The sequence below is a fragment of the Trichosurus vulpecula genome, chromosome 1, assembly GCF_011100635.1.
Source record: "Trichosurus vulpecula isolate mTriVul1 chromosome 1, mTriVul1.pri, whole genome shotgun sequence".
Lineage (NCBI taxonomy): Eukaryota > Metazoa > Chordata > Mammalia > Diprotodontia > Phalangeridae > Trichosurus > Trichosurus vulpecula.
This window is the reverse complement of record NC_050573.1, coordinates 71792614-71812036: the sequence shown is the minus strand read 5'-3', so window position 1 is coordinate 71812036 and position 19423 is coordinate 71792614.

The following is a 19423-nucleotide window of genomic DNA, read 5'->3' as shown; positions in this document are numbered from 1 at the left end:
TTCCTCTGGGCCTCAGATTTCCATCTATGGATGGAGAAGCATTTTCACCCAAGGGGCCCCCCCCACCCCTTGTGCCTGAATGTGTTGTTTGGCCAGGCTTTGATCCTGAGTTTTGTCTGTTCTATCAGAAGAGGGGGTGCTGGGAACATGGCCTGTGAGGCCAAAGTCCTGTCTAGCTGTGTGTCCTCTCCTGAAGCCAAAGAAAGGTTTACCTTCAGACTTTATGGGATGCAAAATACATTCAGGCACCTAGGAGGCATGTTCATATGCAATTTTCTTATTGGGTATATGTTCATCGGAGCCACATACATGCACATGGGATGCATAAACATATATGTTGGATACTTATACATAGAAAACATGCATTATACACATGTATAGCATGTACACACAAACAGGTGACATATACATGGGAATTCATGAGGCATGTGTGCATGTCAGTCAACAAGTATTCATTAAGCCCTTAATTCCATGCCAGGCACTGTGCTAAGCCCTTTACAAATATTATCTCATTTGATCTCACAGCTCTGGGAGGAGGGTGTTATTATCATCCTCATTTTAGAGTCGAGGAAACAGGCAGACAGGTTAAGTGACTTGGCCAGTCACATGGGTACTAAGTATGTGAGGCAGGATTTGAACTCAGGTGTTCCTGACTCCAGGCCCACCTCTCTATCTACTGTGCCAGGATGACTGGAAATGGCCCAGGATGCATTTCGAGACCCTGGCCCTTTCAGGTTCTCACTTTGAGTGAGGTAACACCTATTCAGTGAATTGTCCTGGTGAATATCAGGCCACTGGAACCAGACGGCTCTGGAGGAGAAAGTGAGGCTGGTGAGTTTGTACAGGCCTCTCTCACTCAAATCAAAGTCAACTGCAAGTCATGTCATCATTTCCCTGATGTCATGGTCCTCTTTGAGAATGAAGGACAAACACAACCTGTGAGTAGCCTCTCCCTTCTCCCTTCTCTTCCCTTCTCCTCCCTTCTCCTCCCTTCTCCTTCCTTCTCCCTTCTCCTCCCTTCTCCCTTCTCCTCCCTTCTCCCTTCTCCTCCCTTCTCCCTTCTCTTCCCTTCTCCTCCCTTCTCCTCCCTTCTTCCTTCTCCCTTCTCCTCCCTTCTCCCTTCTCCCTTCTCTTCCCTTCTCCTCCCTCCTCCCTTCTCCCTTCTCTTCCCTTCTCCTCCCTTCTCCTCCCTTCTCCTTTCTCCTTCTCCCTGTGAAAAGCTTTAAATGCCAAATGGAGGAGTTTTGATTTGATCCTGGAGGGAATAGGGAGCCACCAGAGTTTATTGAACTTTCGACCTAGAGCTTTTGTTGTTCAGTCATTTCAGCCATGTCCTACCCGAGACCACATACATAGAGAGTGAACATGTGGGTGACACATGCATACACCCAAGACCGGTAGGTGCACCCAAATATACCTTGCCTTTCTCCATAGGATTCATGTTCTATACACATGTGATAGACACATAGAGGCATCCATGTGGTTTTAAAACATCCACATCCACATTGTATTTATGCATAAGCTATACATATATGCATGTGAGAAATGTGAGTACACCTACACATGCTGGAAGTACAAGCAGGAGAGTGTGTAACTGCAGCAGGACACACAAAGGACACACATCCCGTCCGTGTATGCGCATGTACACACACACACAGAGACTAGCCGTGCAATGCACATACAAGCTTGTTAAGAATGTGTTAACATGCACAGAAGTTGCAGATGTACCTCCTTCCCTCCCCCTTCCTCCATCTTCTCTCGCTGGGTTGGACCAAGGAGCATTCTGGGCTCCCACGCAGCTGACACCCTGTAACTCTGAAATAAACAGGGAAATTGCATTAGCATAAATTTGAATGAGCTTGGCTGGCTTAAATGGCTTCCTTATTTGTCTGCAAACCCCCTAGGGGGTGGCCGAGTAGAATGCCCTATCCAGCCGGGGAGTGGGAGTGGGGGGATTGACTCGGGGGAGCAGGAGGGGGACTTGGGAGCTGGATTCTGCTTTCTTGTCCCTGCAGATCGCCCTCCCCAGCCACCCAGGGTTGGGGTTTCTTTCCCAAGCCTGCATCCTTTCTTCTCTGTCTTCTCCCTTGTCTGCCCCCCTCTCTTCCTTTCATTGCACCTTCTCACTATCTCTCACTTCTTCTTGGTCTAATTTTGTTCATCTTTCTGGGCCTCTATATGTTTCCATCTATCTTTATTTTTGCGCTAAGGCCAGGCCAGGCACACCGTAGGCGAATAATAAATGTCTGTTGACTCTATCTCTCTGTTTGTCTCTTTCTCTGGTTCCCTCTCTTCTTCTCTCTTTGTCCTCTCTGTCTCTTTCTCTAACCTCGTGTCTGCCTTTTCCTTTTGGTTTTCACTCTCTCTGATCCTTCCTCTGTCTCAGTGCTCATCCTTTTGTCTGGCTTTGGCCCCTTCTCTGTCTCTTCTGGTTTCTGTTTCTTTTTTGTCTCCACCTTTCTCTTTCTCCTTGTCACCCCTTTGGTCACATAAGCTGTATTTTCCTTAGAGCTAGGCTGCGGTGGCCTAGTTGGAGCCGGGGCCCTGTACCATTGTAAATGCTGCTTTTATACACCCCACTGGGCCCATTGCTCTTAATTCTCTCCCTCTTCCAGGACCTGAAAGATTCATTCTTGGGTTTCTTTACAGACTTCACTGAGCAACCAGCCCAGGATTTGGTCCTAGGAAGTCTGGGGGAATTTGGCAGGGGTGGGGTGGGGTGACAGAGTGTGGGAGAAACAGGAGCTGACCCTGGCTCTTCCCTCAGGGACCTCCTAGTCTGGGGGAGATAGAGGAGGAGCAGATTCAGACTTTGCCTCAAAAGAGAAGAAATAGGTCCAGGCCTTGCCCTCAGATAACTCATAGTCTGACTGGGGAGAACAAAATTACTCAAAATTCAATTCAACAAACATTCCCAAAGAAGAGGACAGCGCAAGACAGAAAATGAAGACTCCTTCTCTTCTTTTCCTCCCCTCCTTCCACCAGAGTATCCTCTTGGCCCCAGATCTGTTATTAAAATGGTTTTCTCATTAAGAAGGCTTTCTTCTCTGCAGAGAGCTGCTCTATCTACCTGGCAACTGCTGAAGCCCAGAGACAGACTTCCTGCCTATGGCCTCAGTCCTTTCAGTTGGTTCTGAAGACCTGTCCATTTTTTCCTGTAGCAGAACTGTTAGTAAAGACTCTGAGCCCACTTAACTCCTCCATGAAAGCTTGGTGTGGATTGTCCCTAAGGGCCTGTCCAGCTCTGAGATTCTATGTTCTATGTACTAAGACTCCTGAGTGGGAAGGGACCTTGACTGAATGATAACTGTATTTTACATTTTGAGGTCCCAACAGTTCTGAAATTGTATATTCTGAGGGCCCTCCCAGCTCTGCCATTCTGTGTCCTAAGGGCCTTTTTAGCTCTGACATTCTGTCTTCTAAATTCCTTCCAGCTCTGATATTCTGTATTCTAAAGTCCCTCCCAGCTCTGCCATCCTGTGTTCTAAATTCCCTCCCAGCTTTGCCATTCTGTATTCTAAGTTCCCTCCCAGTGCTGCCATTCTGTGTTCTAAGTTCCCTTCTAGCTTTGCCATTCTGTGTTCCAACGTCTCTCTCAGCTCTGACGTTGTGTGTTCTAAGTTCTCTCTTAGCTCTGCCATTCTTTGTTCTAACTTCTCTTCCAGCCCTGCCATTCTGTATTTTAAGGGTCCCTCTAGCTCTGCCATTCTGTGTTCTAAGGTCCTTCCCAGCTGACATTCTGTGCTCTTAAGTTCCTCTCAGCTGTGACTCTTGGTGTACCGTGATCTAAGGTCCCTTTCACTTCATTCTCCCAAAGAATAAAAGCCTGTGTAATCAGGGACAGAGACGAATGCTTTATGAGCATTCCATGAAGAAGAGTGATGATTCTGGACTGGTGAGGAAGAGAGGAAGGGAGGTGGGGGGGGGGGCGGGAGGGGACTCGGCCTCCCAGAAGACCTGGCACCTGCAGATGGGGAGCAGGCCCAGGCTGGAAAGAGTTTCGGGTGAAACTTGGCAGGCTGGGGCGGCATGTTCCCAGCCCAACCTCTCCCTCCCTGACTGCGGCTATGAAAGCAGGCCAAGGCTCTTCCTGGCCCTCCCAGGGAGAGACATTCTCCCAGCAGCCCCCGGTGCCCAGAGCCCTTGACCTCCTCCTGGCAGACACGACTCTTCCCCTGCCTTGATTGGTCTTCTCATCTCAAGTCCCTTTCTTTACTTTTTGAGAGTCTGGTAAGTGGCACTCTCCCCTCAGGCCCTGCTTGTCTGCCTGCGGAATGCTCTGAAAAGCTGTTTTTGGTATCGAGAAGGTCGGGAGTTAATTTTCCTAAGTGGCAATTAAGCACCAGGTGCCTTCATAAAGCGCCAGGCAGCTCCTGCATGGAACACCAGAAACAGTGGGAAATGAGGCTTTTCTCTTTGGAGCCAGGACTCTCTGTTGCGGGCTTTCTTCTATCTCTGACACACCATCTCTGGCCTAGCTTGTTGTCTTATTTTTCATTCATTCATTTATTAATAACCATTTATCAAGTGCTGACTGTGTCCCGCACACTGTGCTAGATTCTGGGGATACAAGAGACAAAAGCAAAGCAGTCCCTGCCCTCAAGGAACTTGTATTCTACTGGGAATAATCATAACGGTGCCGATAATAACAACAGCCAGCATTTATATAGATCTTTAAGGTTTGCAAAGCGCTTTACAAAGAGCTCATTTGATCCTCTCTACAGTCCTGGGAGGGAGGCACTATGATTATGTCTGTGTTATAGTTTTAGAAAACAGGTAGACAGAGGTCAAATGACTTGGCCAAGGTCATACAGCTAGTAAGTATCCAAGGTAGGATTTGAATCCAGGTCCTTCTGACTCCAGGTTCTATAGCCACTGAACCACTGAAGCAGGATGTGCACAGATGATTCATTTAATATATATATATATATATATATGTATATATATATACATACATATATACACACATATGTATACACACACACACACATATATATATATGTATATATACACACATGTAGGCATGGAGGATTGGTTGGTCATAAATCAGTTGGTCAGGGACCGACTCCCCCTTTACATGTACAAAATACATATCAAACAATTTCAGGGAATCAGTCAGTCAACAAGCATTTATTAAGCACTTACTATATGCCAAACACTATTCTGTATGCTAGAATACAAAGAAAGGCAAAAACAAGAGGGCATTTGTCCCTGTGGCCCTTCAAAGCTCTGGGCTCACCCTCCCAGCCTCAGCTCCTGCATTGGTAGGTAAGGTTCCGAGACTGAGCATGACTGCATCTCCCTCGGGTCCCAGGGGCAACCCCAAGGGGTTTGGGGATTTTCTAAGGCCATTGGTTCAAGCCCCCATTCCAGTGTGTTCTAAAGTTCCAGTGTGCTAATCACCAGTGCCTGGCAGTATCCTTTAACCATCAGATGCCTCATCCATAGAATGATCATGAATCAACATTAATTAGCTTTTACAAAGGGATATTTGCTGGGAAAACATAGCAAGACAAGGTACGCAGATATCCCCCAACCCCAGAAGCTTGGGACCCATACTGCCCTCTACTATCTCAGTCCCTGGGGAGAGTGGGGACCAACTCAGAGCACCAGCTACCAAGCATTTGCCCTGCCAAGGCAGTCACTTCTGAATGTGGCAAAGCTGATGAGTGGAGCTGCTCCCTTTGCTACAAAGCCCTGACCAAAAGAAAGAAGACTCAAAGAGGAGGTGATGCCCTTCCAGACACAGGGCTTGCCTAGGAGGATGCGGGCTCACGGGTCGGCCCAGTACTCTCCCTGCCACAGGCTCCCTCTGTAGCCAGAAGGAAGGAAAAGAAAGCAAATTTTTCCATTGAAATCTTTTGCCTGAATTCTCAGTTCCAGCTCAGCAGACAAGCAGAAGGCCTCTCTCTTCACAACACAGCCGATGAACAGGAACATTCATAGAAGACCTGAAGGGGAGAGCAGGGCCCTCCACTCAATATCAGCACAGATTTCTGGAAGCTGATTCCCCCAAGGCTGCACATAGGCTGGCAATGGGCAAAGCCCCCGAAACACGCTCTGAGTCTTCATTTTTCAGTCTTCTTCTTATACCAACAACTGAGAGCGGGGGCAGGAATCAGGAAAGGCTTAGTATAGGAGGTGGTACTTTAGAAGGGAACTAGGTGAGCCTGAGCTCCAAGGGATGGAGGAGAGGAAGAGCAGGGTAGCCATGGCAACAGCCTGTGCAAAGGTGTGCGGATGGGACATAGAATGTTGTAAACAGGGCAAAGCAAGGGGGCCAGTGGGTCTGCAATGGGAAGGGAAGTCAGGCAGCATCAGTCTGGAATGGGCATCTCTTTCCCCTAGCTCTGTGTCTTTCTGTTTCTGTTTTTCTCCTATCTCTGACAAACTGTTTGTTTTCCATCTCTGTACCTCTCTATCTCTGTCTCTTTTCTTTTAATCTCCCTCCCTCTCTCTCTTCATCTCTCTCTCTCTCTCTCTCTCTCTCACCTTCTTTCTTCCTCTCTCTCCCTGTCTCTCCCTCTCTCCTCTCTCTTTCTCTTCCTCTCCTTCCCTCCTCCTCCCTCTGTCTCTCTCCTTCTTCCTCTCCCTCCCTCTTCCTCTCTCTTTCTCTCCCTCCCTCCCTCTTCTTTTCTTTTCTTCTCTCCCTCTCCCCCTCCATCCCTCTCTCTTCCTCTCTCTCTCCCTCCCTCCCTCTTCCTCCCTCTCTGTCTCTATTTGTCTCTTTTCCTCTCTCCCTCCCTTTCTCCCTCCCTCTTCCTTTCTTTCCCTTTCTCCCTCTCTCCCCCTCTCTCTTTTCCTCTCCCTCCCTCTTCCTTTCTTTCCTTCTCTTCCTCTCTCTCTCTCCTCCTCCTCTTCCTCCTCCTTCTCCTCCTCCTCCTTCTCTCTCTCTCATCTTGTATAAACACTTTCTTTTATCTCTGCCACATTCTCTCTATCTCTCTTCTCCCTCCAACTCTATCATCATACTTCCACCTATTTCTATTCTCTCTCATTTTCTTTCTTATTCGGGCCTTTGTCATTTTTTCCCTGAGATTTTCCAAAGGGCAAATAGAGTTCCTGGGTTCCTTTCAAAATGTCAGAGAGGGAAATGACCTCAGAAACTATTAAGAGTAAGCTCCTTGTACAGATGAAGGAACTGAGAACCAGAAAAGTCAAGCGCTTTACCCAAAGTCACACAGTTAGTAAACAGTTGAGATAGGACTATAATCCAGGCCTCCTGATGCCTGCGCCTTGTGTTCTTTTCCTGCCTTTGCTGGACTCCTATACCTCGACTGGCTAAACCATGAGAATCTTGTTCAACCCCTTCAACTGGCCCACCATGTTAACAGTGAAAGGAGGCCTATGTTGGGAGTCAGGAGGCCTGGGTCTAAATCCTGACTCTGTTACCACCTTCATGAAACTCACTCCTCACCTTCTCTAGGTCTCAGTTTCCTCATTTGTAAAAGAATGGTGTTGGTTTGGATGACCTTTACGTCATGTGACTTTGCAGATGGGGAAATGGAGGCCCAGAAAGGGAATAAAAGGCTGGCCCAAAGTCACCCAGTCTCCTGCAGAGCTGGTGCTAGATCCCCGCTGTCTTCCACACTCTGGGCTCAGGCTCCTGGCCTGTAGGAGGACCTTGACAAGAAGGGGTTCAGTGCCCAGTTTCCGAGGCCCTTTCTAGCTCTGCAGAGGCTGAACGGAAAGTTCTATCAGCAGATAAAGCATGACTCATGCGAGCCCCAAGAATGTGGTTTTAATTAATCCTGTGAGGGAAATGGAGTAATTAAAAAGTCATAATACTTTCCTGGGTTGTGGTCTGACTCACCCTAGAACACGCAGTCAGCTCCCTATCTCTCCTGGGGATAGAGCATTCCCTCTGGGTCCTGTTGCCCCACTATCTCTCTGGCATTCCCACCACCTTTTTGTCTGGGGACCTTTGGCATCCATCAGCTCCCAGGGATCCTGATGGCCCAGGTCTCTTGGAAGCTCCTGGGAGTGTAGGGACAAAGCAAAACTCAGAGGTTGGTCAGTCACAGTACCCTATGGTGTCCATGGTTGGCAACCTTTCAATAATTTTCACTCTGATCTTCTAGTCCAGGGGTGGGGAACCTATGGCTTCGAGGCCACATGTGGAACCTCTAGGTCCTTAAGAGCAGCCATTTGACTGACTCCAAACTTCATAGAACAAATACCCCTAATAAAAGATTTGTTCTGTAAAACTTGGAGTCAGTCGAAAGGCCACACCTAGGATCTAGAAGGCCACATGTGGCCTCGAGGCTGTGGGTTCCCCACCCCTGGTCTAGAGAATCAATAAAACAATAAATAGAGCCCTGATTTGTAGCATTTGCCCATTTCTGGGGTGTCAGTGTTCCCAATGAACTCAGGACTCTGTCAGGAGCTGGGTTGAGTGGACTCCAGCACACCACTGCCCTTCTCCTTCCCTATTCCACCCAACCAAAGACTAAGACTTGTCGAGGGTATATTTGTGACCTACACTGCCATAAAGAAGACAAACAAATGGAGCTAAGAGGTGAGAAGCCATGTGTTTGAGGAGTCTCTGTGAATGGCTCCCCTCTCCTACCACTAGATGGGTTGGTCTTCCTGGGGTATTGAGGTCCAATGTGAAGAATGTTTAGATGTTAGGTTAGGAGAACTGTTACTTCCTAGCTGCGTGACTGAACAATTCACTCTTTCCTGAGCCACAGTTTCTTTGAATGGAAATTTTGTGGTTGTTGAGTTGTTGACTCTTTATGAGCCCATTTGGGTTTTTTTTTTTTTGGCAAATTGCCATTTCCTTCTCATTTTACAGACGAGGAAACTGAGGCAAACAGCATTAAGTGACTTGCTTAAGGTCGCCCAGCTAGTAAGTGTTGGGGGCTGGATGTGAACTCAGGAATATGAGTCTTCCCGATTCCAAGCCCACATGTAGGTGCTGTGTTTGGGTCTCTAAATCTCTCCATGAGACTCATAGCAGCCCTTCCCTAGCTCTCCCTTCCCTAGCAAAGTTCTGTTGATTGCTTGGGACCCTGGGCTTTAGAATCCCACTCAGGACTCAGACTCTGGCTGCTCCATTTATTTATCTAATCTTTTTTTTTTTAAATTGTTAATCTGTGTTGAGTGTGTACAATTGAGATCCTAAGATGGAGATTAATCAAAGCTCTTGGGAAGTTACAGAATCACAGGATCTTAAAATAACAGAATATTAGAACTAGAGAATTATTAGGAGCCTATAATCTTTACCTCAATGATGTTTTAAAAATTGTTTTTTTATTCTGAACTTGATAAACACCAGTAAAAAGTTCCCTATGCAAAATAGAGCAGAAAAGCAGGATTATATGTGAAAATACAAATACATATTTCTATTATGCACAGCTTGGTTTTTAAATATATTTAAATAAATAAATTATACAGAGAATTTTTAAGTCTTGTTTTCTTTTAATTTATTAATCTGTTTTTATATTCATTTATTATCTCTCTCTCCCAGTTGCACAATAAACACATAAAAAAAGGACCTTCATAAGAAATGTATAGTCCAGCAAAACAAATTTCCATGTCAGCCATGTCCAAAAACGTATGACTCATTGTGCATTTTCAGTCCATTACCACCTCTCCGGAAGGTGGTGGGTGGAGTGTTTAATTTTTAATCCCTTGGGCTCAAGGCTTATCATTGCATTGATTAGAATTTTAAAGTCTTTTAAGACTGTTTTTCTTAATAATAATATCTAGCATTTATATGGTGCCTACTATGCGCTGAGCCCTGTGTTACATGCTTTAGAAATATTATCTCAGTTGGGGGAGGAGGTGGTCAAAAGCAAACACTTTTGAAAAGAGAGAAAACTGAATAAAGGGGGACAGGATAGGATGAAGGGAAATATAGTTAGTCTTTCACAACATGACTATTATGGAAGTGTTTTGCATAATGATACATGTGTGGCCTATGTTGAATTGCTTGCCTTCTCAAGGAGGGTGGGTGGGGAGGGAAGAAGGGAGAGAATTTGGAACTCAAAGTTCTAAAAACAAATGCTCAAAAAAAAGTTGTTTTTAAATACAACTGGGAAGTAAGATATACAGGATCTCAATTGTACACATTCAACACAGATTAACAATTAAAAAAAAAAGATTAGATAGGCAATCAACAGAATAGGGTATAGAAGTCTGTCTTGCCCTACAAGAAAGTAAGAGGAAAGGGGATAGAGGGGGAGTGGGGTGACAGAAGGGAGGGCAGACTGGGGAAAGGGGCAACCAGAATATATGCCATCTTGAGGGAGGGAGGGTAGAAATGGGGAGAAAATTTGTAACTCAAAATCTTGTGTTGAAAACTAAAAATATTAAATAATAAAAAATAAATTAAAATAATTTTTTAAAAAAGGAATATTATCTCATTTGATCCCCACAACAACCCTGTGAGGAAGAGGTCGAGTGACTTGTCCAGCCAGGAACACACGGTTGTGTCTGAGGCCAGATTTGAACTTCCTGACTCCAGGCCCAGCATTCTCTCTACCACACTGCCTAGCTGCCATCTTTACTATACAAACTGTTCTCCTGGTTCTATCCATATAACTCTGCATTTGATCATAGACATCTTCCCAGGTTTCTCTGAAACCATGTTTTTGTGCCTTATAGTACAGTATCGTTCAATTACATTCATATGCCATGATTTATTTAGCCTTTCCCCAACTGGTGGGCAATCCTTTGGTTTCCAGTTCTTTGCTATAACAAAAGAAGCTGCTATAAATATTTGTGTACCTACGGGTCCTTTCTCTCTTTCTTTGATCTCTTTGGGGTACAGGGATAGGGTAGGCACCGTCCATTGACTTCCAGAGCACAGTTTCAGGTTGCTTACCCCAGTGGCCCAACCAACTCACAGTGGAACCCACCAGGCTTTAGGATGTCTGTTTTCTTGAAGCTCTTCCAAGTTGTCACTTGTCATTTTTGTCAGCTTTGATAATCTGATAGGAACCTCGCAGCTGCTTTAGTCGATGTCTCTCTAATTATTAGTGATTTGAAGCATTTTTTTTTCATATGGCTATTGATAGTCTGAACTGCTTTCTTTGCAAGCTACTTTTTCTCACCCTCAGAATCTTTATCTGGGGGGAAATGACCATCATTCTTCTATGTTAGAATCCATTCTTTATGCGTCTTGGATACAACACCTTCATCAAAGAAACCCGCTGCAAAGATTCTTTTTTCCCCTCAGTTAACTGCTTACCTTCTAGTTTTAACTACATTGGCTTTATTTGTGCAAAACCCTTTAAATTTGATAAAACCAAAATTGTTACTTTCATCTTCGATGATCTTCTCTTTTCTTTGTCTGGTCATGAACTCTTCTCCTGTTCATAATTGCTTCCTCGTTCCTCTAATTTGTTTATGATGTGGCATTGTATATCCTAGGTCACACATTCATTTAGAGCTTATTGTAGTAAGAAACCTTGAGTCTTAAAATGAGAGGATGTTGGGATATGAGAATAATGGAACAACAAGATCTGAAAATAATAATAGCTGACATTTACACAGCGCCTTAAGGGTTCTAAAATGCTCTCCATACACTATTTCATTTGGTCCTCAAAAAAGTCCTGGGAGGGAAGTGCTATTTTTATGTCCCTTTAACAGATGAAGAAACTGAGGCAGAGAGGTTTAGATGACAGATTTAGAAATGGAAGGAACCTTCAAACTCATAACCTCTTTAATTTTACAGTTGAGGAAGCTGAGGCTAAGAGACATTAAGTGATTTGCCCAAGGGATCGTAGTCGTAGAATGTGCCAGAGCTAGGATTTGAACCTATGTCCTTTTTGACTTCCAGATCCAATGCTGGGTGATGCAGTGGATAGAGTGCTGGGCCTGAAGTCAGGAAGATCTGAGTTCAAATCCAGCCTCACACACTTATTAGCTGCATGACCCTGGGCAAGTCACTTTACTCCTGTCTGCCTCAGTTTCCTCAATTATGAAATGGGGATAATAACAGCACCTACGTTCCAGGGTTGTTGTGAGGATCAAATGAGACAATATTTGGTGCCTAATCAATGTTTATTTCCTTTCCACTCCATAAAGAATATCGCACTGGAAGGGACGATAGAAACCATCTCCTCCATGTCCTCCATTTCGCAGATGGGGACACTGATGTCCAGTTAGAGGTCGTGGCAATAGATGATTTTTTAATTTCAATTCACAAACGGTTTTGCAGACATTATCCTACCAGAGCCCCACAACAACTCTATGAGGTTGGTATGGCAGCTACTATTATCCCCATTTCCCAGGGTGGAAAACTGAGTCCTAGAGAGGGTAAGTGACTTTTCCCTGCTCACATAGAGAGTGTCAGAGTCAGAATTCGAACCTAAGTCTTCCTGACTCCAAAACTGCTATTCTAGCCCTTTGTTTTCGAAGTCTCGTAAATGATTTATCTAAGGTCACATAGTAAATCAGCAAAGATCTGACTTCTCGTCTCAGGTAGTCCTGAGTTGGGATAGAAACCCTGGTTTCTGCAGAGTTGGGACTAAAACCCCAGTTTTCTGACTCCTAGTCTTCTCTAATCCCCACTTTCCTTCCTGTGCTCTGCTGCTTCTCATCTCATGGACATGAAAGAAGTGGAGGAAGGGAAGCCCTGTGCTGTCTGAGGCCCTCACTCGATAGAGCTGTTTGTTTCATTGATCCAAGACCCCAAGGACAAGCTGTTACTGGGGTCTCGCTCTCCATCTTACTGATCAGTGACATAAATGTCATTTCTCACCTTTGGGCTGTTTTCCTATTGATCGATGGCTCCCTTTCCTCACTATTTACTCCCCTCTTTCTCTTCCTCATCCTTTTCTTCCTCCTCTGCTTCCCTCTCCTCCTCTTCCTCCTTCTCTTCTTCCTCTTCGTTCTCCTCTTCTTCCTTCTCTTCTTCCTCCTCGTTCTCCTCTTCCTCCTTCTCTTCTTCCTCTTCATTTTCATCTTCCTCTTCCCCCTCTTGTCTTCCTCTTCTTCCTTCTCTCCCTCCTCTTTCTCCTCTTTCTCTTCCTCCTCTTCCTTCTACTCCTTCTCCTCCACTTCTCTACCACCATGACTGGTCTCTTAACTTTACCCCTCCCCTTCCCTTCCTCCCTCTCCAAGTCCCAAATTAAATCTAAAGCCACTGGATGGTGGTTTGAGCCAAGTCCCTTCCCCTTTCTGAGCCTTGGTTCCCCTCTCTGTTAAATCTTATTGATTCTGATGTTGCTACCAGAATGAGGTGGGACCAGTGGTTTGCTGGTATTTAACAACCAGTTACATTGGGGGTGGGGATTGTATATATGACACACTTTTAGTTTGAATCTGAATTATTAACATTTTCCCTATCGCTTTCTTAAGTTTAGACAAACAACAAAACAATAAATCAAGCCCTGATTTATAGAGTTTGTCCATTTAGACTCAGAGCTGTATCACCCTGTTGTGCCAGGAACTCCATGCCTTCGTCCTCCCTCCTGTGGGCTATTGAAATTTCAGCAGCCCCAGTAGCAGCACTGACCCATCACGGAGGACCCTGTGAATTAAGTTGATTCTAAACTAAGTCTAGCAATAAAATCCCACAGTCCTGTTTCTCTATAGTTCCACATTCACAGAATCATAGAGGACCAGAGCCAAAAGAGGTTTTTTAGCATAGATTTTCAGCTGAGAAAGACCTTAGAAGACAGATTATCAGAAATGGAAGGGACCTTAGGCTTATCATATGGGGAAACTGAGGCTCAGTTTCCAGGTCACATAGTTAGAAAGAGGCAGATCCAGTGTTCTGTGAGTCTCTCATTATATATTTGGTGCTTCTATGTTCTGTGGGTCTATAGTACTGTTTTGTAGTTCTGTGTTCTATACTTCTATCTTTTTTATGTTTTGTGAGGTCTATACTATTTCATCTTGTGGTTCTCTAGTTCAAAGTTCTCTGAGTCTGTGTTTGGTGAGTTTGTGGTTCTAGGTTTCATGGATCTGTGTTTTGTGATTTTCTGTTCCATGGTTCTATGTCCTGGAGTTCTATGGTTCTAGGCTTTGTGCTTCTGTGACTCTATATTCTGAGTCTATATTTCTATGTGGTGTTTTACAGTTCCATGTTTTGTGGTTCTATGTTCGTGTAAGTCTACGTTCTATGGGTTTATGGTTCTGTGGTCCAGTTCTCTTCCTTACCGATTGAGATGAGCACATACCATAAAGTTGGCTCATGGGAAAAAAGTCCCAGATCAGTTATCAGAAACCATCCACATATACCCAAGTACCCAAGGGTGGGGGATGCCCACTCTGCCCTCATCCACTCTCTCACACCCACATCTGGACAAATGCATGGGCAGCCTGTTCTTGATGTCCTGCTCATTTATCTAGGAAGGTAGATGATAACAGATAGCAGTGGATGGGGGAGCATGGAAGGGTAATGAAGAAACCTGGATTTTGGATTCCAGACACTTGGTCCCTCCATTCACCAGTCTGCCTCCTGCTCTACAGTGATAAATGGGGATTGTTCAGAGTCCATTATTGATGGCTATGTGGTGAGGCCTTGGATCTTGACAGATAAAGAGAGTTGGTTTTGTTTTAGAGTATTTTCCTGGTGTTGCTTCACAGTTTATTAAGGACCCAGGAGGCCTGGCAAGAACGGGCCAGAGAGAGAGAGAGCCCCAGAATGGGAGTCTTTAGCATTCTACCAATGTGTCTTCTTGTCAATCTCATTCTGGACTAGGTGATTAAAAGTAAATTGTCAGAAAAAATTTATGGGGAAAGGAAACCACACACATACACATACACACACACACACACGCACACACGCACACACGCACACACACACACACACACACACACACACACACACACACACACGCACAATTTGAGCCTGTTCTGTTTCTAAATTCAAGGCAGTGGGATGACTCCAGCATTGAGGTTAATCTGAGACTTGCACCAAGGCTGTTCACCTGCTTGAGTCAACATCATTATCCAGCAACCTGTACCAACGCTGTTAACTTGCATCAATCTCTCTATCTAATGTCCAATATGTTGATGATAAGAACTTGGAGAATGCTCCTGGAAATGGACCACTTCACCAGAAGGTGCCCGCAGCTTTTGACAATGCCATTCCATCTGATTCCTGATTCTTCTGGAAGGGCTGTGACAAGTTTCCCACACCTTCACCTAAGCGCTTTCCTCAGGAAAATGGAAGGGTTTGGTGAGATGGTCTCATGATGGCCTTTCCTCATTTCCACATTCCATGTTTTATATTCTAAGTTCTCTCTCTCAGGCCTGGCATTTTATGTTCTAAGGTTCTCTTCTAGTCCTACTTTTTAATATACTAAGGTCCCTTCTAGTTCTGAGGTTCTTTGTTCTAAGGTCCCTTCCAGCATGGACATTCTAGGTTCTAGCTTTTTTTCTAACCCTAATATCCTATGTTCTGCAGTTCTTTCTAGCTCTAACCTTTTATTTAACCTCTCTTCCACTTCTGAGTTTCTGTATTCTAAGGTTCCTTCCACCTTTGATATTTTATGTTCTAGGTTCTTTTCTAACCCTAATATCCTATGTTCTACAGTTCCTTCTAGCCCTAACCTTTTATTTTCTAACAACTCTTCCACTTCTGAGTTTCTGTATTCTAAGGTTCCTTCCACCTTTGATATTTTATGTTCTAGGTTCTTTTCAAATCCTAATATCCTATGCTCTACAGTTCCTTCTAGACCTAACCTTTTATTTTCTAACATCAATTCGAGATTCAACTTTCTGTATTCAAAGGTCCCTTCTAGCCCTGACATTCTTATCTTTTAAGGTTCCCTCCAGTCCTGACTTTCTATGTGCTAAGGTCCTTTCTAGTCCTTTCATTCTGTGTTCTAAGGTGCCTTCCAACTCTGATGTTCTATGTTCACCATAACAACCCACTCTCTCATCCAAAGCCATCCCAAGTTCAGGGCACCTGGATTCCTGATACTTCTGGAAGGGCTGTGGCAAGTTTCCCACTGGCTCAGTACCCAGTTAAAACCACAGTTCAGGAACTTCCCCCAGTGTTTCTTTCACCAGACCAATCCTAAGGCAAAAGCTGGAAGCAAAGGACATTGAGTTGAACACCCTAGAAAGATGGGTGATGTGGGAAGCTCCCGACACACACAGGGGTGCATGCTCCACGGATTCCATGTGGCAGAGACTTTTTTTGTAGAGAATCGATGAAGCCCATGTAACCAGGGCAAGTCATATTCCTAAAGAACCCCTTTCCCTCATCAGCGCAGCCACCACCTGCTCCCCACAGAGCTCCAGGCATTAGCTGCTGGGCAGATGATTCCATCAAGCTGGGGGCTACAATTCTATACTGTTGTGCTGCCCTTTCCCCATGGGAGGAGGTGGGGGGATCTATAAGCTCTTTTAGATTATATTTCTAAGGGTTATTTCAGCTTTTTGTAATGCAGAACCAGGCCAGCCAGGCTGAAAGGTCCTTAGGCTTTAAATCTATCTTTTAAAAAATTCCTCTGCTTTGGCCTTACTGCCACTCCCAGACTCCTAATTTACTTGGGATTAGAGCATTCCTTTAGATTTCAAAGACTAGCATGCCAATTATGGTCCATGCGAATCTCACCCAGAGAGCAAAATTGTAAAGGGCCCAATGGAGTTGGAGACTTGACCAACTTTCCTGCCAGTGACAAGGTTGCTGTCATCCATCCCAAACACAGACGAACAGAATGGGATCCCAGAGCTGGTATTTGCAATCTGGACTTGAACCTGTGACTTTTAAGGTCCTTTCCACTGCATCAATCTAGTCGCTAGGTGACAACATCTTTCTCCAAGAGCTCCTGATCTTGGGACCCTCTATGGGAAATCGATTCCTCTCCATTGCCTAAGGAGGTGGGTACTGGGAGAGTGTCGAGGGGGTTGTGACGGGCCAAGAAGACAGGAGAACCAGCCAGCTCTGGGCCTATTGATCCTGGCTTGTTGGGATTGTCTGAGGTGACGAATCCAATCTTGGTGCCAGTTCCCGCTGGGACTGATGACTTTGGCATTTGCTCCAGCAACTAGTGGAGCATTTCTATGACCCAGAAGATTGCAGGCAATTTCTTTGATTTGTTCTGATTGTCGCCAAGGGAGGGAACATTTTTTTTTCTTTTGTATGGCTTTGACAAGCCTTCCTCCTGCCAGGAGGGTCCATTCACCTCCTCGTTCACCCAATGGTTGTTATCTCTTTAGAGGACCTTCTCCAGCTTCAAGGCACATTATCCTGGCCCCCCCTCCCCCCGCCCCGCCCTCCAATACTGGACTTGGAGACAGAGCATCTGGACTTAAGTCCTTGGCTCTACTTGGGTGACTTTGGGCAAACCACTTAATTCAAGATCAAATGAGGGTAATGTATACAAAGTACTTTTCAAGCCTTAAAGTGGCAGCTTTTATTATTAGTATATTCAATGATATTAGTATATCTACAATATCTTTTATAACAGAATTATAATGTATATTGTATTACAATTACAAAAATAATATATTAATGATATTGATGTTATATTGATATGACAATTATAATATAATAAATTAATAATAATAATCCTATAGTTTGTGCAAGACATTTTGCTAGGTATTAGATACAGATATCAAAATGGAACAATGCTTCCCCTCAGAAAGCTTACACTTCACCTCCTCTGGCCTCAGTTTTCTCATTCGTAAAAGGAGGAGTTAGGGGGCAGCTAGGTGGCACAGTGAGTAGAGTCACTCTACTCACTCTGAAGTCAGGAGGACCTGAGTTCAAATGTGGCCTCAGACACTTGACATACTTACTAGCTGCGTGACCTTGGGCAAGTCACTTAACCCCAATTACCCTGCCCTGCTCCCTCCAAAAAAAATTAAAAAAATAAAAGCAAAATGAAGAGATAGGCTAGGTGTTCCCTAAGGTCTCTTGCAACTTTAAATCTCATGAACTCAGATCAAAGGCAGTCTCTTCGAGGAAGCCTTCTCTGATACCCCTGCTTCCCACAAGGCCATTTACTCCTTCTTTGGATGTCGTAACACTTTGTGCTTCTCCCATACACTTGTGGTATTAGGCTTTGTGCTCTGTGTATTGAGAGGCAGTCTAGTATAGGAGAAAGAACTTTTTGGGAGTTGGGGACCTGGATTCAAATCCAGACTCTGATATTTAACAGCTATGTGACCTTGGGTAAGTTATATGGCCTATCTGAGAGGCGATTTTCTAGTGTCTAAAATAGGGACAATCCTACCTGCATCCCTCACCTCCTGGGATTATCATATGGGAAGTGCTTTGTATGCCTTCAAGTGCTAAAGAAATGGTCTCAAGGATAGGGTGCTGTACTTATAATGTGGAAGAACTGAGTTCAAATCATACCTCGGGGGCATTTACCAGTTGTCAGACCCATGCAAGTTACTGAAGCTGCATAAATCTCAGGCATCACTCAGCCTTCACAACCACATTGCGTCTGATGACATAATGTATATAAGGTGATTTGCAAACCTTTGTTGTTTGTTTTTCAGCCATTTTTAGTCATATTTGACTCTTCCTGACCCCATTTGGGACTTTCTCAGCAAAGATACTGGAGTGGTTTGCCATTTCCTTCTTCAGCCCATTTTACAGATGAGGAAACTGAGGCAAACAGGGTTAAGGGACTTGCCCAGGGTCACCCAGTTAAGTAAGTGTCTGAGGCCAGATTTGAACTAAGGAAGATGTGTCTTCCTGACTCCTGGCCAGGCACTCTATCCATGGTGCCACCTGCACTATTCCATTACTAGATTATGTTAAGTTTCTTGAGGAACTGGGGATGTTATTCCCTGGAGGAAACATGGGGGTCATGATAACTATCTTTAATTACTTGAAGAGATGACATATGGTAGAATATTAGACTTGATTTGCTTGACCAGGACAATCAGTTGAAGTTGTAGAGAGACAGAATGTAAGGTCAATATAAGGAATTTTTATTTTGTTTTATGTTATTTTTAGCAATTAGAACTATCCCAAAATGGAGAGGACTTCTTGAGAGATAGCAAGCTCTCTGTCATTGGAGGTCTTTGAGTGGAAGGTTGAAAGGCCACTTGTCAGTCATGACGTAGGGCAGATTCTTCCTCAAATATGGCTTCAAATCAATTTAATTCAACTCAACAAGCATTATGGTAGATGTCAAGCATATGCTATGCTAGGTAGTGGGGATTATTTGGGTGGATGGCAGGGAGGCCACTGGCATAGCTTCCATTTTAAAAAATGTTCTATTATAATTTTAAAAGTTAAATATTTTATTTTGCCCCAATTATGTGTAAAAACAATTTTAAAAAATTAATTTAAAATTAAAATTTAATTTAATTTAAATTTCAAAATTTTTGAGCTCCAAATTCTCCCCCTGCCTCTTCCCCCACACCCCCTTCCTCCACTGAGAAGGCAAAAGCTTCCACTTTAATAGAAAACTCTGATGAGAAAATGCCTTCTCCCTCTTCCAATGCAGACTGGTACCTGCACTGAAGTGTATAGTCTCAGAGAGCTGCCTAG